Source organism: Conger conger, chromosome 1, assembly GCF_963514075.1.
Source record: "Conger conger chromosome 1, fConCon1.1, whole genome shotgun sequence".
Lineage (NCBI taxonomy): Eukaryota > Metazoa > Chordata > Actinopteri > Anguilliformes > Congridae > Conger > Conger conger.
In genome coordinates this window covers 43,421,185-43,447,658 of record NC_083760.1, presented here as the reverse complement: position 1 = coordinate 43,447,658, position 26,474 = coordinate 43,421,185, and positions in this window count along the sequence as shown.

Sequence of the window (26,474 nt, the reverse complement as noted above, 5' to 3'; positions counted from 1 at the left end):
TATGTATGATGGTGAGTGGTTCCATATCATATATCCCAAAGGTAGCCATGTGCTCCTTTAGGAGCTTTAGATATTGGCCTTATAAAAACTTTAACTTTTCCCGCATTCAGAAACAAAGTTTTTCAGAGTGCGCATTTTTTGAAAGTCAAAACTCAAATTTCATCCAAAAGGAAAAGGTTTGATGGTGGGCCGATACTCTATCAGGGGTATGCCCATATGCCAGAAACCGCATTCAGAGCTTGTGAAATAGATATATGACGATTTCAAGCTTTGGAACTCTAAGTTTCTTAGGAGTTGAATATGAGCATATCTTCAAGAGAGAATACACTAGCTGCTTCCAAATGAAATATGTATGATGGTGAGTGGTTCCATATCATATATCCCAAAGGTAGCCATCTGCTCCTTTAGGAGCTTTAGATATAGGCTTTATGAAACCTTTACCTTTTCCCGCATTCAGAAACAACGTTTTTCAAACTGTGCGTTTCTTGAAAGTCAACACTCAAATTTCATCCAAAAGGAAAAGGTTTGATGGTGGGCCGATACTCTATCAGGTGTATGCCCATATGCCAGAAACCGCATTCAGAGCTTGTGAAATAGATATATGACGATTTCAAGCTTTGGAACTCTAAGTTTCTTAGGAGTTGAATATGAGCATATCTTCAAGAGAGAATACACTAGCTGCTCCAAAATGAAATATGTATGATGGTGAGTGGTTCCATATCATATATCCCAAAGGTAGCCATGTGCTCCTTTAGGAGCTTTAGATATAGGCTTTATGAAACCTTTACCTTTTCCCGCATTCAGAAACAACGTTTTTCAAACTGTGCGTTTCTTGAAAGTCAACACTCAAATTTCATCCAAAAGGAAAAGGTTTGGTGGTGGGCCGATACTCTATCAGGTGTATGCCCATATGCCAGAAACCGCATTCAGAGCTTGTGAAATAGATATATGACGATTTCAAGCTTTGGAACTCTAAGTTTCTTAGGAGTTGAATATGAGCATATCTTCAAGAGAGAATACACTAGCTGCTCCAAAATGAAATATGTATGATGGTGAGTGGTTCCATATCACATATCCCAAAGGTAGCCATCTGCTCTTTTAGGAGCTTTAGATATAGGCTTTATGAAACCTTTACCTTTTCCCGCATTCAGAAACAAAGTTTTTCAGAGTGCGCATTTTTTTGAAAGTCAACACTCAAATTTCATACAAAAGGAAAAGGTTTCATGGTGGGCCAATACTCTATCAGGGGTATGCCCTTATGCCAGAAACCGCATTCAGAGCTTGTGAAATAGATATATGACGATTTCAAGCTTTGGAACTCTAAGTTTCTTAGGAGTTGAATATGAGCATATCTTCAAGAGAGAATACACTAGCTGCTTCCAAATGAAATATGTATGATGGTGAGTGGTTTCATATCATATATCCCAAAGGTAGCCATCTGCTCCTTTAGGAGCTTTAGATATAGGCTTTATGAAACCTTTACCTTTTCCCGCATTCAGAAACAACGTTTTTCAAACTGTGCGTTTCTTGAAAGTCAACACTCAAATTTCATCCAAAAGGAAAAGGTTTGATGGTGGGCCGATACTCTATCAGGTGTATGCCCTGCCAGAAACCGCATTCAGAGCTTGTGAAATAGATATATGACGATTTCAAGCTTTGGAACTCTAAGTTTCTTAGGAGTTGAATATGAGCATATCTTCAAGAGAGAATTCACTAGCTGCTCCAAAATGAAATATGTATGATAGTGAGTGGTTCCATATCATATATCCCAAAGGTAGCCATGTGCTCCTTTAGGAGCTTTAGATATTGGCCTTATAAAAACTTTAACTTTTCCCGCATTCAGAAACAAAGTTTTTCAGAGTGCGCATTTTTTGAAAGTCAACACTCAAATTTCATCCAAAAGGAAAAGGTTTGATGGTGGGCCGATACTCTATCAGGGGTATGCCCATATGCCAGAAACCGCATTCAGAGCTTGTGAAATAGATATATGACGATTTCAAGCTTTGGAACTCTAAGTTTCTTAGGAGTTGAATATGAGCATATCTTCAAGAGAGAATACACTATCTGCTTCCAAATGAAATATGTATGATGGTGAGTGGTTTCATATCATATATCCCAAAGGTAGCCATCTGCTCCTTTAGGAGCTTTAGATATAGGCTTTATGAAACCTTTACCTTTTCCCGCATTCAGAAACAACGTTTTTCAAACTGTGCGTTTCTTGAAAGTCAACACTCAAATTTCATCCAAAAGGAAAAGGTTTGGTGGTGGGCCGATACTCTATCAGGTGTATGCCCATATGCCAGAAACCGCATTCAGAGCTTGTGAAATAGATATATGACGATTTCAAGCTTTGGAACTCTAAGTTTCTTAGGAGTTGAATATGAGCATATCTTCAAGAGAGAATACACTAGCTGCTCCAAAATGAAATATGTATGATGGTGAGTGGTTTCATATCATATATCCCAAAGGTAGCCATCTGCTCCTTTAGGAGCTTTAGATATAGGCTTTATGAAACCTTTACCTTTTCCCGCATTCAGAAACAACGTTTTTCAAACTGTGCGTTTCTTGAAAGTCAACACTCAAATTTCATCCAAAAGGAAAAGGTTTGATGGTGGGCCGATACTCTATCAGGTGTATGCCCTGCCAGAAACCGCATTCAGAGCTTGTGAAATAGATATATGACGATTTCAAGCTTTGGAACTCTAAGTTTCTTAGGAGTTGAATATGAGCATATCTTCAAGAGAGAATTCACTAGCTGCTCCAAAATGAAATATGTATGATAGTGAGTGGTTCCATATCATATATCCCAAAGGTAGCCATGTGCTCCTTTAGGAGCTTTAGATATTGGCCTTATAAAAACTTTAACTTTTCCCGCATTCAGAAACAAAGTTTTTCAGAGTGCGCATTTTTTGAAAGTCAACACTCAAATTTCATCCAAAAGGAAAAGGTTTGATGGTGGGCCGATACTCTATCAGGGGTATGCCCATATGCCAGAAACCGCATTCAGAGCTTGTGAAATAGATATATGACGATTTCAAGCTTTGGAACTCTAAGTTTCTTAGGAGTTGAATATGAGCATATCTTCAAGAGAGAATACACTATCTGCTTCCAAATGAAATATGTATGATGGTGAGTGGTTTCATATCATATATCCCAAAGGTAGCCATCTGCTCCTTTAGGAGCTTTAGATATAGGCTTTATGAAACCTTTACCTTTTCCCGCATTCAGAAACAACGTTTTTCAAACTGTGCGTTTCTTGAAAGTCAACACTCAAATTTCATCCAAAAGGAAAAGGTTTGGTGGTGGGCCGATACTCTATCAGGTGTATGCCCATATGCCAGAAACCGCATTCAGAGCTTGTGAAATAGATATATGACGATTTCAAGCTTTGGAACTCTAAGTTTCTTAGGAGTTGAATATGAGCATATCTTCAAGAGAGAATACACTAGCTGCTCCAAAATGAAATATGTATGATGGTGAGTGGTTCCATATCACATATCCCAAAGGTAGCCATCTGCTCTTTTAGGAGCTTTAGATATAGGCTTTATGAAACCTTTACCTTTTCCCGCATTCAGAAACAAAGTTTTTCAGAGTGCGCATTTTTTTGAAAGTCAACACTCAAATTTCATACAAAAGGAAAAGGTTTCATGGTGGGCCAATACTCTATCAGGGGTATGCCCTTATGCCAGAAACCGCATTCAGAGCTTGTGAAATAGATATATGACGATTTCAAGCTTTGGAACTCTAAGTTTCTTAGGAGTTGAATATGAGCATATCTTCAAGAGAGAATACACTAGCTGCTTCCAAATGAAATATGTATGATGGTGAGTGGTTTCATATCATATATCCCAAAGGTAGCCATCTGCTCCTTTAGGAGCTTTAGATATAGGCTTTATGAAACCTTTACCTTTTCCCGCATTCAGAAACAACGTTTTTCAAACTGTGCGTTTCTTGAAAGTCAACACTCAAATTTCATCCAAAAGGAAAAGGTTTGATGGTGGGCCGATACTCTATCAGGTGTATGCCCTGCCAGAAACCGCATTCAGAGCTTGTGAAATAGATATATGACGATTTCAAGCTTTGGAACTCTAAGTTTCTTAGGAGTTGAATATGAGCATATCTTCAAGAGAGAATTCACTAGCTGCTCCAAAATGAAATATGTATGATAGTGAGTGGTTCCATATCATATATCCCAAAGGTAGCCATGTGCTCCTTTAGGAGCTTTAGATATTGGCCTTATAAAAACTTTAACTTTTCCCGCATTCAGAAACAAAGTTTTTCAGAGTGCGCATTTTTTGAAAGTCAACACTCAAATTTCATCCAAAAGGAAAAGGTTTGATGGTGGGCCGATACTCTATCAGGGGTATGCCCATATGCCAGAAACCGCATTCAGAGCTTGTGAAATAGATATATGACGATTTCAAGCTTTGGAACTCTAAGTTTCTTAGGAGTTGAATATGAGCATATCTTCAAGAGAGAATACACTATCTGCTTCCAAATGAAATATGTATGATGGTGAGTGGTTTCATATCATATATCCCAAAGGTAGCCATCTGCTCCTTTAGGAGCTTTAGATATAGGCTTTATGAAACCTTTACCTTTTCCCGCATTCAGAAACAACGTTTTTCAAACTGTGCGTTTCTTGAAAGTCAACACTCAAATTTCATCCAAAAGGAAAAGGTTTGATGGTGGGCCGATACTCTATCAGGTGTATGCCCATATGCCAGAAACCGCATTCAGAGCTTGTGAAATAGATATATGACGATTTCAAGCTTTGGAACTCTAAGTTTCTTAGGAGTTGAATATGAGCATATCTTCAAGAGAGAATACACTAGCTGCTCCAAAATGAAATATGTATGATGGTGAGTGGTTCCATATCACATATCCCAAAGGTAGCCATCTGCTCTTTTAGGAGCTTTAGATATAGGCTTTATGAAACCTTTACCTTTTCCCGCATTCAGAAACAAAGTTTTTCAGAGTGCGCATTTTTTTGAAAGTCAACACTCAAATTTCATACAAAAGGAAAAGGTTTCATGGTGGGCCAATACTCTATCAGGGGTATGCCCTTATGCCAGAAACCGCATTCAGAGCTTGTGAAATAGATATATGACGATTTCAAGCTTTGGAACTCTAAGTTTCTTAGGAGTTGAATATGAGCATATCTTCAAGAGAGAATACACTATCTGCTTCCAAATGAAATATGTATGATGGTGAGTGGTTTCATATCATATATCCCAAAGGTAGCCATCTGCTCCTTTAGGAGCTTTAGATATAGGCTTTATGAAACCTTTACCTTTTCCCGCATTCAGAAACAACGTTTTTCAAACTGTGCGTTTCTTGAAAGTCAACACTCAAATTTCATCCAAAAGGAAAAGGTTTGATGGTGGGCCGATACTCTATCAGGTGTATGCCCATATGCCAGAAACCGCATTCAGAGCTTGTGAAATAGATATATGACGATTTCAAGCTTTGGAACTCTAAGTTTCTTAGGAGTTGAATATGAGCATATCTTCAAGAGAGAATACACTAGCTGCTCCAAAATGAAATATGTATGATGGTGAGTGGTTCCATATCATATATCCCAAAGGTAGCCATGTGCTCCTTTAGGAGCTTTAGATATAGGCCTTATAAAAACTTTAACTTTACCCGCATTCAGAAACAAAGTTTTTCAGAGTGCGCATTTTTTGAAAGTCAACACTCATATTTCATCCAAAAGGAAAAGGTTTGATGGTGGGCCGATACTCTATCAGGGGTATGCCCATATGCCAGAAACCGCATTCAGAGCTTGTGAAATAGATATATGACGATTTCAAGCTTTGGAACTCTAAGTTTCTTAGGAGTTGAATATGAGCATATCTTCAAGAGAGAATGCACTATCTGCTTCCAAATGAAATATGTATGATGGTGAGTGGTTTCATATCATATATCCCAAAGGTAGCCATCTGCTCCTTTAGGAGCTTTAGATATAGGCTTTATGAAACCTTTACCTTTTCCCGCATTCAGAAACAACGTTTTTCAAACTGTGCGTTTCTTGAAAGTCAACACTCAAATTTCATCCAAAAGGAAAAGGTTTGATGGTGGGCCGATACTCTATCAGGTGTATGCCCATATGCCAGAAACCGCATTCAGAGCTTGTGAAATAGATATATGACGATTTCAAGCTTTGGAACTCTAAGTTTCTTAGGAGTTGAATATGAGCATATCTTCAAGTCTGAATACACTAGCTGCTCCAAAATGAAATATGTATGATGGTGAGTGGTTCCATATCATATATCCCAAAGGTAGCCATGTGCTCCTTTAGGAGCTTTAGATATTGGCCTTATAAAAACTTTAACTTTTCCCGCATTCAGAAACAAAGTTTTTCAAACTGTGCGTTTCTTGAAAGTCAACACTCAAATTTCATCCAAAAGGAAAAGGTTTGATGGTGGGCCGATACTCTATCAGGTGTATGCCCATATGCCAGAAACCGCATTCAGAGCTTGTGAAATAGATATATGACGATTTCACGCTTTGGAACTCTAAGTTTCTTAGGAGTTGAATATGAGCATATCTTCAAGAGAGAATACACTAGCTGCTTCCAAATGAAATATGTATGATGGTGAGTGGTTCCATATCATATATCCCAAAGGTAGCCATCTGCTCTTTTAGGAGCTTTAGATATAGGCTTTATGAAATCTTTACCTTTTCCCGCATTCAGAAACAAAGTTTTTCAGAGTGCGCATTTTTTGAAAGTCAACACTCAAATTTCATCCAAAAGGAAAAGGTTTCATGGTGGGCCGATACTCTATCAGGGGTATGCCCATATGCCAGAAACCGCATTCAGAGCTTGTGAAATAGATATATGACGATTTCAAGCTTTGGAACTCTAATTTTCTTAGGAGTTGAATAAGAGCATATCTTCAAGAGAGAATACACTAGCTGCTTCCAAATGAAATATGTATGATGGTGAGTGGTTTCATATCATATATCCCAAAGGTAGCCATCTGCTCCTTTAGGAGCTTTAGATATAGGCTTTATGAAACCTTTACCTTTTCCCGCATTCAGAAACAACGTTTTTCAAACTGTGCGTTTCTTGAAAGTCAACACTCAAATTTCATCCAAAAGGAAAAGGTTTGATGGTGGGCCGATACTCTATCAGGTGTATGCCCATATGCCAGAAACCGCATTCAGAGCTTGTGAAATAGATATATGACGATTTCAAGCTTTGGAACTCTAAGTTTCTTAGGAGTTGAATATGAGCATATCTTCAAGAGAGAATACACTAGCTGCTCCAAAATGAAATATGTATGATGGTGAGTGGTTCCATATCATATATCCCAAAGGTAGCCATGTGCTCCTTTAGGAGCTTTAGATATTGGCCTTATAAAAACTTTAACTTTTCCCGCATTCAGAAACAAAGTTTTTCAGAGTGCGCATTTTTTGAAAGTCAACACTCAAATTTCATCCAAAAGGAAAAGGTTTGATGGTGGGCCGATACTCTATCAGGGGTATGCCCATATGCCAGAAACCGCATTCAGAGCTTGTGAAATAGATATATGACGATTTCAAGCTTTGGAACTCTAAGTTTCTTAGGAGTTGAATATGAGCATATCTTCAAGAGAGAATACACTATCTGCTTCCAAATGAAATATGTATGATGGTGAGTGGTTTCATATCATATATCCCAAAGGTAGCCATCTGCTCCTTTAGGAGCTTTAGATATAGGCTTTATGAAACCTTTACCTTTTCCCGCATTCAGAAACAACGTTTTTCAAACTGTGCGTTTCTTGAAAGTCAACACTCAAATTTCATCCAAAAGGAAAAGGTTTGATGGTGGGCCGATACTCTATCAGGTGTATGCCCATATGCCAGAAACCGCATTCAGAGCTTGTGAAATAGATATATGACGATTTCACGCTTTGGAACTCTAAGTTTCTTAGGAGTTGAATATGAGCATATCTTCAAGAGAGAATACACTAGCTGCTTCCAAATGAAATATGTATGATGGTGAGTGGTTCCATATCATATATCCCAAAGGTAGCCATCTGCTCCTTTAGGAGCTTTAGATATAGGCTTTATGAAACCTTTACCTTTTCCCGCATTCAGAAACAAAGTTTTTCAGAGTGCGCATTTTTTGAAAGTCAACACTCAAATTTCATCCAAAAGGAAAAGGTTTCATGGTGGGCCGATACTCTATCAGGGGTATGCCCATATGCCAGAAACCGCATTCAGAGCTTGTGAAATAGATATATGACGATTTCAAGCTTTGGAACTCTAAGTTTCTTAGGAGTTGAATATGAGCATATCTTCAAGTCTGAATACACTAGCTGCTCCAAAATGAAATATGTATGATGGTGAGTGGTTCCATATCATATATCCCAAAGGTAGCCATGTGCTCCTTTAGGAGCTTTAGATATTGGCCTTATAAAAACTTTAACTTTTCCCGCATTCAGAAACAAAGTTTTTCAAACTGTGCGTTTCTTGAAAGTCAACACTCAAATTTCATCCAAAAGGAAAAGGTTTGATGGTGGGCCGATACTCTATCAGGTGTATGCCCATATGCCAGAAACCGCATTCAGAGCTTGTGAAATAGATATATGACGATTTCACGCTTTGGAACTCTAAGTTTCTTAGGAGTTGAATATGAGCATATCTTCAAGAGAGAATACACTAGCTGCTTCCAAATGAAATATGTATGATGGTGAGTGGTTCCATATCATATATCCCAAAGGTAGCCATCTGCTCTTTTAGGAGCTTTAGATATAGGCTTTATGAAACCTTTACCTTTTCCCGCATTCAGAAACAAAGTTTTTCAGAGTGCGCATTTTTTGAAAGTCAACACTCAAATTTCATCCAAAAGGAAAAGGTTTCATGGTGGGCCGATACTCTATCAGGGGTATGCCCATATGCCAGAAACCGCATTCAGAGCTTGTGAAATAGATATATGACGATTTCAAGCTTTGGAACTCTAAGTTTCTTAGGAGTTGAATAAGAGCATATCTTCAAGAGAGAATACACTAGCTGCTTCCAAATGAAATATGTATGATGGTGAGTGGTTTCATATCATATATCCCAAAGGTAGCCATCTGCTCCTTTAGGAGCTTTAGATATAGGCTTTATGAAACCTTTACCTTTTCCCGCATTCAGAAACAACGTTTTTCAAACTGTGCGTTTCTTGAAAGTCAACACTCAAATTTCATCCAAAAGGAAAAGGTTTGATGGTGGGCCGATACTCTATCAGGTGTATGCCCATATGCCAGAAACCGCATTCAGAGCTTGTGAAATAGATATATGACGATTTCAAGCTTTGGAACTCTAAGTTTCTTAGGAGTTGAATATGAGCATATCTTCAAGAGAGAATACACTAGCTGCTCCAAAATGAAATATGTATGATGGTGAGTGGTTCCATATCATATATCCCAAAGGTAGCCATGTGCTCCTTTAGGAGCTTTAGATATTGGCCTTATAAAAACTTTAACTTTTCCCGCATTCAGAAACAAAGTTTTTCAGAGTGCGCATTTTTTGAAAGTCAACACTCAAATTTCATCCAAAAGGAAAAGGTTTGATGGTGGGCCGATACTCTATCAGGGGTATGCCCATATGCCAGAAACCGCATTCAGAGCTTGTGAAATAGATATATGACGATTTCAAGCTTTGGAACTCTAAGTTTCTTAGGAGTTGAATATGAGCATATCTTCAAGAGAGAATACACTAGCTTCTCCAAAATGAAATATGTATGATGGTGAGTGGTTCCATATCATATATCCCAAAGGTAGCCATGTGCTCCTTTAGGAGCTTTAGATATTGGCCTTATAAAAACTTTAACTTTTCCCGCATTCAGAAACAAAGTTTTTCAGAGTGCGCATTTTTTGAAAGTCAACACTCAAATTTCATCCAAAAGGAAAAGGTTTGATGGTGGGCCGATACTCTATCAGGGGTATGCCCATATGCCAGAAACCGCATTCAGAGCTTGTGAAATAGATATATGACGATTTCAAGCTTTGGAACTCTAAGTTTCTTAGGAGTTGAATATGAGCATATCTTCAAGAGAGAATACACTATCTGCTTCCAAATGAAATATGTATGATGGTGAGTGGTTTCATATCATATATCCCAAAGGTAGCCATCTGCTCCTTTAGGAGCTTTAGATATAGGCTTTATGAAACCTTTACCTTTTCCCGCATTCAGAAACAACGTTTTTCAAACTGTGCGTTTCTTGAAAGTCAACACTCAAATTTCATCCAAAAGGAAAAGGTTTGATGGTGGGCCGATACTCTATCAGGTGTATGCCCATATGCCAGAAACCGCATTCAGAGCTTGTGAAATAGATATATGACGATTTCACGCTTTGGAACTCTAAGTTTCTTAGGAGTTGAATATGAGCATATCTTCAAGAGAGAATACACTAGCTGCTTCCAAATGAAATATGTATGATGGTGAGTGGTTCCATATCATATATCCCAAAGGTAGCCATCTGCTCCTTTAGGAGCTTTAGATATAGGCTTTATGAAACCTTTACCTTTTCCCGCATTCAGAAACAAAGTTTTTCAGAGTGCGCATTTTTTGAAAGTCAACACTCAAATTTCATCCAAAAGGAAAAGGTTTCATGGTGGGCCGATACTCTATCAGGGGTATGCCCATATGCCAGAAACCGCATTCAGAGCTTGTGAAATAGATATATGACGATTTCAAGCTTTGGAACTCTAAGTTTCTTAGGAGTTGAATATGAGCATATCTTCAAGAGAGAATACACTAGCTGCTTCCAAATGAAATATGTATGATGGTGAGTGGTTTCATATCATATATCCCAAAGGTAGCCATCTGCTCCTTTAGGAACTTTAGATATTGGCCTTATAAAAACTTTAACTTTTCCCGCATTCAGAAACAAAGTTTTTCAGAGTGCGCATTTTTTGAAAGTCAACACTCAAATTTCATCCAAAAGGAAAAGGTTTGATGGTGGGCCGATACTCTATCAGGTGTATGCCCATATGCCAGAAACCGCATTCAGAGCTTGTGAAATAGATATATGACGATTTCAAGCTTTGGAACTCTAAGTTTCTTAGGAGTTGAATATGAGCATATCTTCAAGAGAGAATACACTAGCTGCTTCCAAATGAAATATGTATGATGGTGAGTGGTTTCATATCATATATCCCAAAGGTAGCCATCTGCTCCTTTAGGAGCTTTAGATATAGGCTTTATGAAACCTTTACCTTTTCCCGCATTCAGAAACAACGTTTTTCAAACTGTGCGTTTCTTGAAAGTCAACACTCAAATTTCATCCAAAAGGAAAAGGTTTGATGGTGGGCCGATACTCTATCAGGTGTATGCCCATATGCCAGAAACCGCATTCAGAGCTTGTGAAATAGATATATGACGATTTCAAGCTTTGGAACTCTAAGTTTCTTAGGAGTTGAATATGAGCATATCTTCAAGTCTGAATACACTAGCTGCTCCAAAATGAAATATGTATGATGGTGAGTGGTTCCATATCATATATCCCAAAGGTTGCCATGTGCTCCTTTAGGAGCTTTAGATATTGGCCTTATAAAAACTTTAACTTTTCCCGCATTCAGAAACAAAGTTTTTCAGAGTGCGCATTTTTTGAAAGTCAACACTCAAATTTCATCCAAAAGGAAAAGGTTTGATGGTGGGCCGATACTCTATCAGGGGTATGCCCATATGCCAGAAACCGCATTCAGAGCTTGTGAAATAGATATATGACGATTTCACGCTTTGGAACTCTAAGTTTCTTAGGAGTTGAATATGAGCATATCTTCAAGAGAGAATACACTAGCTGCTTCCAAATGAAATATGTATGATGGTGAGTGGTTTCATATCATATATCCCAAAGGTAGCCATCTGCTCCTTTAGGAGCTTTAGATATAGGCTTTATGAAACCTTTACCTTTTCCCGCATTCAGAAACAACGTTTTTCAAACTGTGCGTTTCTTGAAAGTCAACACTCAAATTTCATCCAAAAGGAAAAGGTTTGATGGTGGGCCGATACTCTATCAGGTGTATGCCCATATGCCAGAAACCGCATTCAGAGCTTGTGAAATAGATATATGACGATTTCAAGCTTTGGAACTCTAAGTTTCTTAGGAGTTGAATATGAGCATATCTTCAAGTCTGAATACACTAGCTGCTCCAAAATGAAATATGTATGATGGTGAGTGGTTCCATATCATATATCCCAAAGGTTGCCATGTGCTCCTTTAGGAGCTTTAGATATTGGCCTTATAAAAACTTTAACTTTTCCCGCATTCAGAAACAAAGTTTTTCAGAGTGCGCATTTTTTGAAAGTCAACACTCAAATTTCATCCAAAAGGAAAAGGTTTGATGGTGGGCCGATACTCTATCAGGGGTATGCCCATATGCCAGAAACCGCATTCAGAGCTTGTGAAATAGATATATGACGATTTCACGCTTTGGAACTCTAAGTTTCTTAGGAGTTGAATATGAGCATATCTTCAAGAGAGAATACACTAGCTGCTTCCAAATGAAATATGTATGATGGTGAGTGGTTTCATATCATATATCCCAAAGGTAGCCATCTGCTCCTTTAGGAGCTTTAGATATAGGCTTTATGAAACCTTTACCTTTTCCCGCATTCAGAAACAACGTTTTTCAAACTGTGCGTTTCTTGAAAGTCAACACTCAAATTTCATCCAAAAGGAAAAGGTTTGATGGTGGGCCGATACTCTATCAGGTGTATGCCCATATGCCAGAAACCGCATTCAGAGCTTGTGAAATAGATATATGACGATTTCAAGCTTTGGAACTCTAAGTTTCTTAGGAGTTGAATATGAGCATATCTTCAAGTCTGAATACACTAGCTGCTCCAAAATGAAATATGTATGATGGTGAGTGGTTCCATATCATATATCCCAAAGGTTGCCATGTGCTCCTTTAGGAGCTTTAGATATTGGCCTTATAAAAACTTTAACTTTTCCCGCATTCAGAAACAAAGTTTTTCAGAGTGCGCATTTTTTGAAAGTCAACACTCAAATTTCATCCAAAAGGAAAAGGTTTGATGGTGGGCCGATACTCTATCAGGGGTATGCCCATATGCCAGAAACCGCATTCAGAGCTTGTGAAATAGATATATGACGATTTCACGCTTTGGAACTCTAAGTTTCTTAGGAGTTGAATATGAGCATATCTTCAAGTCTGAATACACTAGCTGCTCCAAAATGAAATATGTATGATGGTGAGTGGTTCCATATCATATATCCCAAAGGTAGCCATCTGTTCTTTTAGGAGCTTTAGATATAGGCTTTATGAAACCTTTACCTTTTCCCGCATTCAGAAACAAAGTTTTTCAGAGTGCGCATTTTTTGAAAGTCAACACTCAAATTTCATCCAAAAGGAAAAGGTTTCATGGTGGGCCGATACTCTATCAGGGGTATGCCCATATGCCAGAAACCGCATTCAGAGCTTGTGAAATAGATATATGACGATTTCAAGCTTTGGAACTCTAAGTTTCTTAGGAGTTGAATATGAGCATATCTTCAAGAGAGAATACACTAGCTTCTCCAAAATGAAATATGTATGATGGTGAGTGGTTCCATATCATATATCCCAAAGGTAGCCATGTGCTCCTTTAGGAGCTTTAGATATTGGCCTTATAAAAACTTTAACTTTTCCCGCATTCAGAAACAAAGTTTTTCAGAGTGCGCATTTTTTGAAAGTCAACACTCAAATTTCATCCAAAAGGAAAAGGTTTGATGGTGGGCCGATACTCTATCAGGGGTATGCCCATATGCCAGAAACCGCATTCAGAGCTTGTGAAATAGATATATGACGATTTCAAGCTTTGGAACTCTAAGTTTCTTAGGAGTTGAATATGAGCATATCTTCAAGAGAGAATACACTATCTGCTTCCAAATGAAATATGTATGATGGTGAGTGGTTTCATATCATATATCCCAAAGGTAGCCATCTGCTCCTTTAGGAGCTTTAGATATAGGCTTTATGAAACCTTTACCTTTTCCCGCATTCAGAAACAACGTTTTTCAAACTGTGCGTTTCTTGAAAGTCAACACTCAAATTTCATCCAAAAGGAAAAGGTTTGATGGTGGGCCGATACTCTATCAGGGGTATGCCCATATGCCAGAAACCGCATTCAGAGCTTGTGAAATAGATATATGACGATTTCACGCTTTGGAACTCTAAGTTTCTTAGGAGTTGAATATGAGCATATCTTCAAGTCTGAATACACTAGCTGCTCCAAAATGAAATATGTATGATGGTGAGTGGTTCCATATCATATATCCCAAAGGTAGCCATCTGTTCTTTTAGGAGCTTTAGATATAGGCTTTATGAAACCTTTACCTTTTCCCGCATTCAGAAACAAAGTTTTTCAGAGTGCGCATTTTTTGAAAGTCAACACTCAAATTTCATCCAAAAGGAAAAGGTTTCATGGTGGGCCGATACTCTATCAGGGGTATGCCCATATGCCAGAAACCGCATTCAGAGCTTGTGAAATAGATATATGACGATTTCAAGCTTTGGAACTCTAAGTTTCTTAGGAGTTGAATAAGAGCATATCTTCAAGAGAGAATACACTAGCTGCTTCCAAATGAAATATGTATGATGGTGAGTGGTTTCATATCATATATCCCAAAGGTAGCCATCTGCTCCTCTAGGAGCTTTAGATATAGGCTTTATGAAACCTTTACCTTTTCCCGCATTCAGAAACAACGTTTTTCAAACTGTGCGTTTCTTGAAAGTCAACACTCAAATTTCATCCAAAAGGAAAAGGTTTGATGGTGGGCCGATACTCTATCAGGTGTATGCCCATAGGCCAGAAACCGCATTCAGAGCTTGTGAAATAGATATATGACGATTTCAAGCTTTGGAACTCTAAGTTTCTTAGGAGTTGAATATGAGCATATCTTCAAGAGAGAATACACTAGCTGCTCCAAAATGAAATATGTATGATGGTGAGTGGTTCCATATCATATATCCCAAAGGTAGCCATGTGCTCCTTTAGGAGCTTTAGATATTGGCCTTATAAAAACTTTAACTTTTCCCGCATTCAGAAACAAAGTTTTTCAGAGTGCGCATTTTTTGAAAGTCAACACTCAAATTTCATCCAAAAGGAAAAGGTTTGATGGTGGGCCGATACTCTATCAGGGGTATGCCCATATGCCAGAAACCGCATTCAGAGCTTGTGAAATAGATATATGACGATTTCAAGCTTTGGAACTCTAAGTTTCTTAGGAGTTGAATATGAGCATATCTTCAAGAGAGAATACACTAGCTTCTCCAAAATGAAATATGTATGATGGTGAGTGGTTCCATATCATATATCCCAAAGGTAGCCATGTGCTCCTTTAGGAGCTTTAGATATTGGCCTTATAAAAACTTTAACTTTTCCCGCATTCAGAAACAAAGTTTTTCAGAGTGCGCATTTTTTGAAAGTCAACACTCAAATTTCATCCAAAAGGAAAAGGTTTGATGGTGGGCCGATACTCTATCAGGGGTATGCCCATATGCCAGAAACCGCATTCAGAGCTTGTGAAATAGATATATGACGATTTCAAGCTTTGGAACTCTAAGTTTCTTAGGAGTTGAATATGAGCATATCTTCAAGAGAGAATACACTATCTGCTTCCAAATGAAATATGTATGATGGTGAGTGGTTTCATATCATATATCCCAAAGGTAGCCATCTGCTCCTTTAGGAGCTTTAGATATAGGCTTTATGAAACCTTTACCTTTTCCCGCATTCAGAAACAACGTTTTTCAAACTGTGCGTTTCTTGAAAGTCAACACTCAAATTTCATCCAAGAGGAAAAGGTTTGATGGTGGGCCGATACTCTATCAGGTGTATGCCCATATGCCAGAAACCGCATTCAGAGCTTGTGAAATAGATATATGACGATTTCACGCTTTGGAACTCTAAGTTTCTTAGGAGTTGAATATGAGCATATCTTCAAGAGAGAATACACTAGCTGCTTCCAAATGAAATATGTATGATGGTGAGTGGTTCCATATCATATATCCCAAAGGTAGCCATCTGCTCCTTTAGGAGCTTTAGATATAGGCTTTATGAAACCTTTACCTTTTCCCGCATTCAGAAACAAAGTTTTTCAGAGTGCGCATTTTTTGAAAGTCAACACTCAAATTTCATCCAAAAGGAAAAGGTTTCATGGTGGGCCGATACTCTATCAGGGGTATGCCCATATGCCAGAAACCGCATTCAGAGCTTGTGAAATAGATATATGACGATTTCAAGCTTTGGAACTCTAAGTTTCTTAGGAGTTGAATATGAGCATATCTTCAAGAGAGAATACACTAGCTGCTTCCAAATGAAATATGTATGATGGTGAGTGGTTTCATATCATATATCCCAAAGGTAGCCATCTGCTCCTTTAGGAGCTTTAGATATAGGCTTTATGAAACCTTTACCTTTTCCCGTATTCAGAAACAACGTTTTTCAAACTGTGCGTTTCTTGAAAGTCAACACTCAAATTTCATCCAAAAGGAAAAGGTTTGATGGTGGGCCGATACTCTATCAGGTGTATGCCCATATGCCAGAAACCGCATTCAGAGCTTGTGAAATAGATATATGACGATTTCAAGCTTTGGAACTCTAAGTTTCTTAGGAGTTGAATATGAGCATATCTTCAAGTCTGAATACACTAGCTGCTCCAAAATGAAATATGTATGATGGTGAGTGGTTCCATATCATATATCCCAAAGGTAGCCATGTGCTCCTTTAGGAGCTTTAGATATTGGCCTTATAAAAACTTTAACTTTTCCCGCATTCAGAAACAAAGTTTTTCAGAGTGCGCATTTTTTGAAAGTCAACACTCAAATTTCATCCAAAAGGAAAAGGTTTGATGGTGGGCCGATACTCTATCAGGGGTATGCCCATATGCCAGAAACCGCATTCAGAGCTTGTGAAATAGATATATGACGATTTCAAGCTTTGGAACTCTAAGTTTCTTAGGAGTTGAATATGAGCATATCTTCAAGAGAGAATACACTAGCTGCTTCCAAATGAAATATGTATGATGGTGAGTGGTTTCATATCATATATCCCAAAGGTAGCCATCTGCTCCTTTAGGAGCTTTAGATATAGGCTTTATGAAACCTTTACCTTTTCCCGTATTCAGAAACAACGTTTTTCAAACTGTGCGTTTCTTGAAAGTCAACACTCAAATTTCATCCAAAAGGAAAAGGTTTGATGGTGGGCCGATACTCTATCAGGTGTATGCCCATATGCCAGAAACCGCATTCAGAGCTTGTGAAATAGATATATGACGATTTCAAGCTTTGGAACTCTAAGTTTCTTAGGAGTTGAATATGAGCATATCTTCAAGTCTGAATACACTAGCTGCTCCAAAATGAAATATGTATGATGGTGAGTGGTTTCATATCATATATCCCAAAGGTAGCCATGTGCTCCTTTAGGAGCTTTAGATATTGGCCTTATAAAAACTTTAACTTTTCCCGCATTCAGAAACAAAGTTTTTCAGAGTGCGCATTTTTTGAAAGTCAACACTCAAATTTCATCCAAAAGGAAAAGGTTTGATGGTGGGCCGATACTCTATCAGGGGTATGCCCATATGCCAGAAACCGCATTCAGAGCTTGTGAAATAGATATATGACGATTTCAAGCTTTGGAACTCTAAGTTTCTTAGGAGTTGAATATGAGCATATCTTCAAGAGAGAATACACTAGCTGCTTCCAAATGAAATATGTATGATGGTGAGTGGTTTCATATCATATATCCCAAAGGTAGCCATGTGCTCCTTTAGGAGCTTTAGATATTGGCCTTATAAAAACTTTAACTTTTCCCGCATTCAGAAACAACGTTTTTCAAACTGTGCGTTTCTTGAAAGTCAACACTCAAATTTCATCCAAAAGGAAAAGGTTTGATGGTGGGCCGATACTCTATCAGGTGTATGCCCATATGCCAGAAACCGCATTCAGAGCTTGTGAAATAGATATATGACGATTTCAAGCTTTGGAACTCTAAGTTTCTTAGGAGTTGAATATGAGCATATCTTCAAGTCTGAATACACTAGCTGCTCCAAAATGAAATATGTATGATGGTGAGTGGTTTCATATCATATATCCCAAAGGTAGCCATGTGCTCCTTTAGGAGCTTTAGATATTGGCCTTATAAAAACTTTAACTTTTCCCGCATTCAGAAACAAAGTTTTTCAGAGTGCGCATTTTTTGAAAGTCAACACTCAAATTTCATCCAAAAGGAAAAGGTTTGATGGTGGGCCGATACTCTATCAGGGGTATGCCCATATGCCAGAAACCGCATTCAGAGCTTGTGAAATAGATATATGACGATTTCAAGCTTTGGAACTCTAAGTTTCTTAGGAGTTGAATATGAGCATATCTTCAAGAGAGAATACACTAGCTGCTTCCAAATGAAATATGTATGATGGTGAGTGGTTTCATATCATATATCCCAAAGGTAGCCATGTGCTCCTTTAGGAGCTTTAGATATTGGCCTTATAAAAACTTTAACTTTTCCCGCATTCAGAAACAAAGTTTTTCAAACTGTGCGTTTCTTGAAAGTCAACACTCAAATTTCATCCAAAAGGAAAAGGTTTGATGGTGGGCCGATACTCTATCAGGTGTATGCCCATATGCCAGAAACCGCATTCAGAGCTTGAGAAATAGATATATGACGATTTCAAGCTTTGGAACTCTAAGTTTCTTAGGAGTTGAATATGAGCATATCTTCAAGAGAGAATACACTAGCTGCTCCAAAATGAAATATGTATGATGGTGAGTGGTTCCATATCACATATCCCAAAGGTAGCCATCTGCTCTTTTAAGAGCTTTAGATATAGGCTTTATGAAACCTTTACCTTTTCCCGCATTCAGAAACAACGTTTTTCAGAGTGCGCATTTTTTGAAAGTCAACACTCAAATTTCATCCAAAAGGAAAAGGTTTCATGGTGGGCCGATACTCTATCAGGGGTATGCCCATATGCCAGAAACCGCATTCAGAGCTTGTGAAATAGATATATGACGATTTCAAGCTTTGGAACTCTAAGTTTCTTAGGAGTTGAATATGAGCATATCTTCAAGAGAGAATACACTAGCTGCTTCCAAATGAAATATGTATGATGGTGAGTGGTTTCATATCATATATCCCAAAGGTAGCCATCTGCTCCTTTAGGAGCTTTAGATATAGGCTTTATGAAACCTTTACCTTTTCCCGCATTCAGAAACAACGTTTTTCAAACTGTGCGTTTCTTGAAAGTCAACACTCAAATTTCATCCAAAAGGAAAAGGTTTGATGGTGGGCCGATACTCTATCAGGTGTATGCCCATATGCCAGAAACCGCATTCAGAGCTTGTGAAATAGATATATGACGATTTCAAGCTTTGGAACTCTAAGTTTCTTAGGAGTTGAAAATGAGCATATCTTCAAGAGAGAATACACTAGCTGCTTCCAAATGAAATATGTATGATGGTGAGTGGTTTCATATCATATATCCCAAAGGTAGCCATCTGGTCCTTTAGGAGCTTTAGATATAGGCTTTATGAAACCTTTACCTTTTCCCGCATTCAGAAACAACGTTTTTCAAACTGTGCGTTTCTTGAAAGTCAACACTCAAATTTCATCCAAAAGGAAAAGGTTTGATGGTGGGCCGATACTCTATCAGGTGTATGCCCATATGCCAGAAACCGCATTCAGAGCTTGTGAAATAGATATATGACGATTTCAAGCTTTGGAACTCTAAGTTTCTTAGGAGTTGAATATGAGCATATCTTCAAGAGAGAATACACTAGCTGCTTCCAAATGAAATATGTATGATGGTGAGTGGTTTCATATCATATATCCCAAAGGTAGCCATCTGCTCCTTTAGGAGCTTTAGATATAGGCTTTATGAAACCTTTACCTTTTCCCGCATTCAGAAACAACGTTTTTCAAACTGTGCGTTTCTTGAAAGTCAACACTCAAATTTCATCCAAAAGGAAAAGGTTTGATGGTGGGCCGATACTCTATCAGGTGTATGCCCATATGCCAGAAACCGCATTCAGAGCTTGTGAAATAGATATATGACGATTTCAAGCTTTGGAACTCTAAGTTTCTTAGGAGTTGAATATGAGCATATCTTCAAGAGAGAATACACTAGCTGCTTCCAAATGAAATATGTATGATGGTGAGTGGTTCCATATCATATATCCCAAAGGTAGCCATCTGCTCCTTTAGGAGCTTTAGATATAGGCTTTATGAAACCTTTACCTTTTCCCGTATTCAGAAACAACGTTTTTCAAACTGTGCGTTTCTTGAAAGTCAACACTCAAATTTCATCCAAAAGGAAAAGGTTTGATGGTGGGCCGATACTCTATCAGGTGTATGCCCATATGCCAGAAACCGCTTTCAGAGCTTGTGAAATAGATATATGACGATTTCAAGCTTTGGAACTCTAAGTTTCTTAGGAGTTGAATATGAGCATATCTTCAAGTCTGAATACACTAGCTGCTCCAAAATGAAATATGTATGATGGTGAGTGGTTTCATATCATATATCCCAAAGGTAGCCATGTGCTCCTTTAGGAGCTTTAGATATTGGCCTTATAAAAACTTTAACTTTTCCCGCATTCAGAAACAAAGTTTTTCAGAGTGCGCATTTTTTGAAAGTCAACACTCAAATTTCATCCAAAAGGAAAAGGTTTGATGGTGGGCCGATACTCTATCAGGGGTATGCCCATATGCCAGAAACCGCATTCAGAGCTTGTGAAATAGATATATGACGATTTCAAGCTTTGGAACTCTAAGTTTCTTAGGAGTTGAATATGAGCATATCTTCAAGAGAGAATACACTAGCTGCTTCCAAATGAAATATGTATGATGGTGAGTGGTTTCATATCATATATCCCAAAGGTAGCCATGTGCTCCTTTAGGAGCTTTAGATATTGGCCTTATAAAAACTTTAACTTTTCCCGCATTCAGAAACAAAGTTTTTCAAACTGTGCGTTTCTTGAAAGTCAACACTCAAATTTCATCCAAAAGGAAAAGGTTTGATGGTGGGCCGATACTCTATCAGGTGTATGCCCATATGCCAGAAACCGCATTCAGAGCTTGAGAAATAGATATATGACGATTTCAAGCTTTGGAACTCTAAGTTTCTTAGGAGTTGAATATGAGCATATCTTCAAGAGAGAATACACTAGCTGCTCCAAAATGAAATATGTATGATGGTGAGTGGTTCCATATCACATATCCCAAAGGTAGCCATCTGCTCTTTTAAGAGCTTTAGATATAGGCTTTATGAAACCTTTACCTTTTCCCGCATTCAGAAACAACGTTTTTCAGAGTGCGCATTTTTTGAAAGTCAACACTCAAATTTCATCCAAAAGGAAAAGGTTTCATGGTGGGCCGATACTCTATCAGGGGTATGCCCATATGCCAGAAACCGCATTCAGAGCTTGTGAAATAGATATATGACGATTTCAAGCTTTGGAACTCTAAGTTTCTTAGGAGTTGAATATGAGCATATCTTCAAGAGAGAATACACTAGCTGCTTCCAAATGAAATATGTATGATGGTGAGTGGTTTCATATCATATATCCCAAAGGTAGCCATCTGCTCCTTTAGGAGCTTTAGATATAGGCTTTATGAAACCTTTACCTTTTCCCGCATTCAGAAACAACGTTTTTCAAACTGTGCGTTTCTTGAAAGTCAACACTCAAATTTCATCCAAAAGGAAAAGGTTTGATGGTGGGCCGATACTCTATCAGGTGTATGCCCATATGCCAGAAACCGCATTCAGAGCTTGTGAAATAGATATATGACGATTTCAAGCTTTGGAACTCTAAGTTTCTTAGGAGTTGAAAATGAGCATATCTTCAAGAGAGAATACACTAGCTGCTTCCAAATGAAATATGTATGATGGTGAGTGGTTTCATATCATATATCCCAAAGGTAGCCATCTGGTCCTTTAGGAGCTTTAGATATAGGCTTTATGAAACCTTTACCTTTTCCCGCATTCAGAAACAACGTTTTTCAAACTGTGCGTTTCTTGAAAGTCAACACTCAAATTTCATCCAAAAGGAAAAGGTTTGATGGTGGGCCGATACTCTATCAGGTGTATGCCCATATGCCAGAAACCGCATTCAGAGCTTGTGAAATAGATATATGACGATTTCAAGCTTTGGAACTCTAAGTTTCTTAGGAGTTGAATATGAGCATATCTTCAAGAGAGAATACACTAGCTGCTTCCAAATGAAATATGTATGATGGTGAGTGGTTTCATATCATATATCCCAAAGGTAGCCATCTGCTCCTTTAGGAGCTTTAGATATAGGCTTTATGAAACCTTTACCTTTTCCCGCATTCAGAAACAACGTTTTTCAAACTGTGCGTTTCTTGAAAGTCAACACTCAAATTTCATCCAAAAGGAAAAGGTTTGATGGTGGGCCGATACTCTATCAGGTGTATGCCCATATGCCAGAAACCGCATTCAGAGCTTGTGAAATAGATATATGACGATTTCAAGCTTTGGAACTCTAAGTTTCTTAGGAGTTGAATATGAGCATATCTTCAAGTCTGAATACACTAGCTGCTCCAAAATGAAATATGTATGATGGTGAGTGGTTCCATATCATATATCCCAAAGGTAGCCATGTGCTCCTTTAAGAGCTTTAGATATTGGCCTTATAAAAACTTTAACTTTTCCCGCATTCAGAAACAAAGTTTTTCAGAGTGCGCATTTTTTGAAAGTCAACACTCAAATTTCATCCAAAAGGAAAAGGTTTGATGGTGGGCCGATACTCTATCAGGGGTATGCCCATATGCCAGAAACCGCATTCAGAGCTTGTGAAATAGATATATGACGATTTCACGCTTTGGAACTCTAAGTTTCTTAGGAGTTGAATATTAGCATATCTTCAAGAGAGAATACACTAGCTGCTTCCAAATGAAATATGTATGATGGTGAGTGGTTCCATATCATATATCCCAAAGGTAGCCATCTGCTCTTTTAGGAGCTTTAGATATAGGCTTTATGAAACTTTTACCTTTTCCCGCATTCAGAAACAAAGTTTTTCAGAGTGCGCATTTTTTGAAAGTCAACACTCAAATTTCATCCAAAAGGAAAAGGTTTCATGGTGGGCCGATACTCTATCAGGGGTATGCCCATATGCCAGAAACCGCATTCAGAGCTTGTGAAATAGATATATGACGATTTCAAGCTTTGGAACTCTAAGTTTCTCAGGAGTTGAATAAGAGCATATCTTCAAGAGAGAATACACTAGCTGCTTCCAAATGAAATATGTATGATGGTGAGTGGTTTCATATCATATATCCCAAAGGTAGCCATCTGCTCCTTTAGGAGCTTTAGATATAGGCTTTATGAAACCTTTACCTTTTCCCGCATTCAGAAACAACGTTTTTCAAACTGTGCGTTTCTTGAAAGTCAACACTCAAATTTCATCCAAAAGGAAAAGGTTTGATGGTGGGCCGATACTCTATCAGGTGTATGCCCATATGCCAGAAACCGCATTCAGAGCTTGTGAAATAGATATATGACGATTTCAAGCTTTGGAACTCTAAGTTTCTTAGGAGTTGAATATGAGCATATCTTCAAGAGAGAATACACTAGCTGCTCCAAAATGAAATATGTATGATGGTGAGTGGTTCCATATCATATATCCCAAAGGTAGCCATGTGCTCCTTTAGGAGCTTTAGATATTGGCCTTATAAAAACTTTAACTTTTCCCGCATTCAGAAACAAAGTTTTTCAGAGTGCGCATTTTTTGAAAGTCAACACTCAAATTTCATCCAAAAGGAAAAGGTTTGATGGTGGGCCGATACTCTATCAGGGGTATGCCCATATGCCAGAAACCGCATTCAGAGCTTGTGAAATAGATATATGACGATTTCACGCTTTGGAACTCTAAGTTTCTTAGGAGTTGAATATGAGCATATCTTCAAGAGAGAATATACTAGCTGCTTCCAAATGAAATATGTATGATGGTGAGTGGTTCCATATCATATATCCCAAAGGTAGCCATCTGCTCCTTTAGGAGCTTTAGATATAGGCTTTATGAAACCTTTACCTTTTCCCGCATTCAGAAACAAAGTTTTTCAGAGTGCGCATTTTTTGAAAGTCAACACTCAAATTTCATCCAAAAGGAAAAGGTTTCATGGTGGGCCGATACTCTATCAGGGGTATGCCCATATGCCAGAAACCGCATTCAGAGCTTGTGAAATAGATATATGACGATTTCAAGCTTTGGAACTCTAAGTTTCTTAGGAGTTGAATATGAGCATATCTTCAAGAGAGAATACACTAGCTGCTTCCAAATGAAATATGTATGATGGTGAGTGGTTTCATATCATATATCCCAAAGGTAGCCATCTGCTCCTTTAGGAGCTTTAGATATAGGCTTTATGAAACCTTTACCTTTTCCCGTATTCAGAAACAACGTTTTTCAAACTGTGCGTTTCTTGAAAGTCAACACTCAAATTTCATCCAAAAGGAAAAGGTTTGATGGTGGGCCGATACTCTATCAGGGGTATGCCCATATGCCAGAAACCGCATTCAGAGCTTGTGAAATAGATATATGACGATTTCAAGCTTTGGAACTCTAAGTTTCTTAGGAGTTGAATATGAGCATATCTTCAAGAGAGAATACACTAGCTGCTTCCAAATGAAATATGTATGATGGTGAGTGGTTTCATATCATATATCCCAAAGGTAGCCATCTGCTCCTTTAGGAGCTTTAGATATAGGCTTTATGAAACCTTTACCTTTTCCCGCATTCAGAAACAACGTTTTTCAAACTGTGCGTTTCTTGAAAGTCAACACTCAAATTTCATCCAAAAGGAAAAGGTTTGATGGTGGGCCGATACTCTATCAGGTGTATGCCCATATGCCAGAAACCGCATTCAGAGCTTGTGAAATAGATATATGACGATTTAAAGCTTTGGAACTCTAAGTTTCTTAGGAGTTGAATATGAGCATATCTTCAAGTCTGAATACACTAGCTGCTCCAAAATGAAATATGTATGATGGTGAGTGGTTCCATATCATATATCCCAAAGGTAGCCATGTGCTCCTTTAGGAGCTTTAGATATTGGCCTTATAAAAACTTTAACTTTTCCCGCATTCAGAAACAAAGTTTTTCAGAGTGCGCATTTTTTGAAAGTCAACACTCAAATTTCATCCAAAAGGAAAAGGTTTGATGGTCGGCCGATACTCTATCAGGGGTATGCCCATATGCCAGAAACCGCATTCAGAGCTTGTGAAATAGATATATGACGATTTCACGCTTTGGAACTCTAAGTTTCTTAGGAGTTGAATATGAGCATATCTTCAAGAGAGAATACACTAGCTGCTTCCAAATGAAATATGTATGATGGTGAGTGGTTCCATATCATATATCCCAAAGGTAGCCATCTGCTCTTTTAGGAGCTTTAGATATAGGCTTTATGAAACCTTTACCTTTTCCCGCATTCAGAAACAAAGTTTTTCAGAGTGCGCATTTTTTGAAAGTCAACACTCAAATTTCATCCAAAAGGAAAAGGTTTCATGGTGGGCCGATACTCTATCAGGGGTATGCCCATATGCCAGAAACCGCATTCAGAGCTTGTGAAATAGATATATGACGATTTCAAGCTTTGGAACTCTAAGTTTCTTAGGAGTTGAATAAGAGCATATCTTCAAGAGAGAATACACTAGCTGCTTCCAAATGAAATATGTATGATGGTGAGTGGTTTCATATCATATATCCCAAAGGTAGCCATCTGCTCCTTTAGGAGCTTTAGATATAGGCTTTATGAAACCTTTACCTTTTCCCGCATTCAGAAACAACGTTTTTCAAGCTGTGCGTTTCTTGAAAGTCAACACTCAAATTTCATCCAAAAGGAAAAGGTTTGATGGTGGGCCGATACTCTATCAGGTGTATGCCCATATGCCAGAAACTGCATTCAGAGCTTGTGAAATAGATATATGACGATTTCAAGCTTTGGAACTCTAAGTTTCTTAGGAGTTGAATATGAGCATATCTTCAAGAGAGAATACACTATCTGCTTCCAAATGAAATATGTATGATGGTGAGTGGTTTCATATCATATATCCCAAAGGTAGCCATCTGCTCCTTTAGGAGCTTTAGATATAGGCTTTATGAAACCTTTACCTTTTCCCGCATTCAGAAACAACGTTTTTCAAACTGTGCGTTTCTTGAAAGTCAACACTCAAATTTCATCCAAAAGGAAAAGGTTTGATGGTGGGCCGATACTCTATCAGGTGTATGCCCATATGCCAGAAACCGCATTCAGAGCTTGTGAAATAGATATATGACGATTTCACGCTTTGGAACTCTAAGTTTCTTAGGAGTTGAATATGAGCATATCTTCAAGAGAGAATACACTAGCTGCTTCCAAATGAAATATGTATGATGGTGAGTGGTTCCATATCATATATCCCAAAGGTAGCCATCTGCTCTTTTAGGAGCTTTAGATATAGGCTTTATGAAACCTTTACCTTTTCCCGCATTC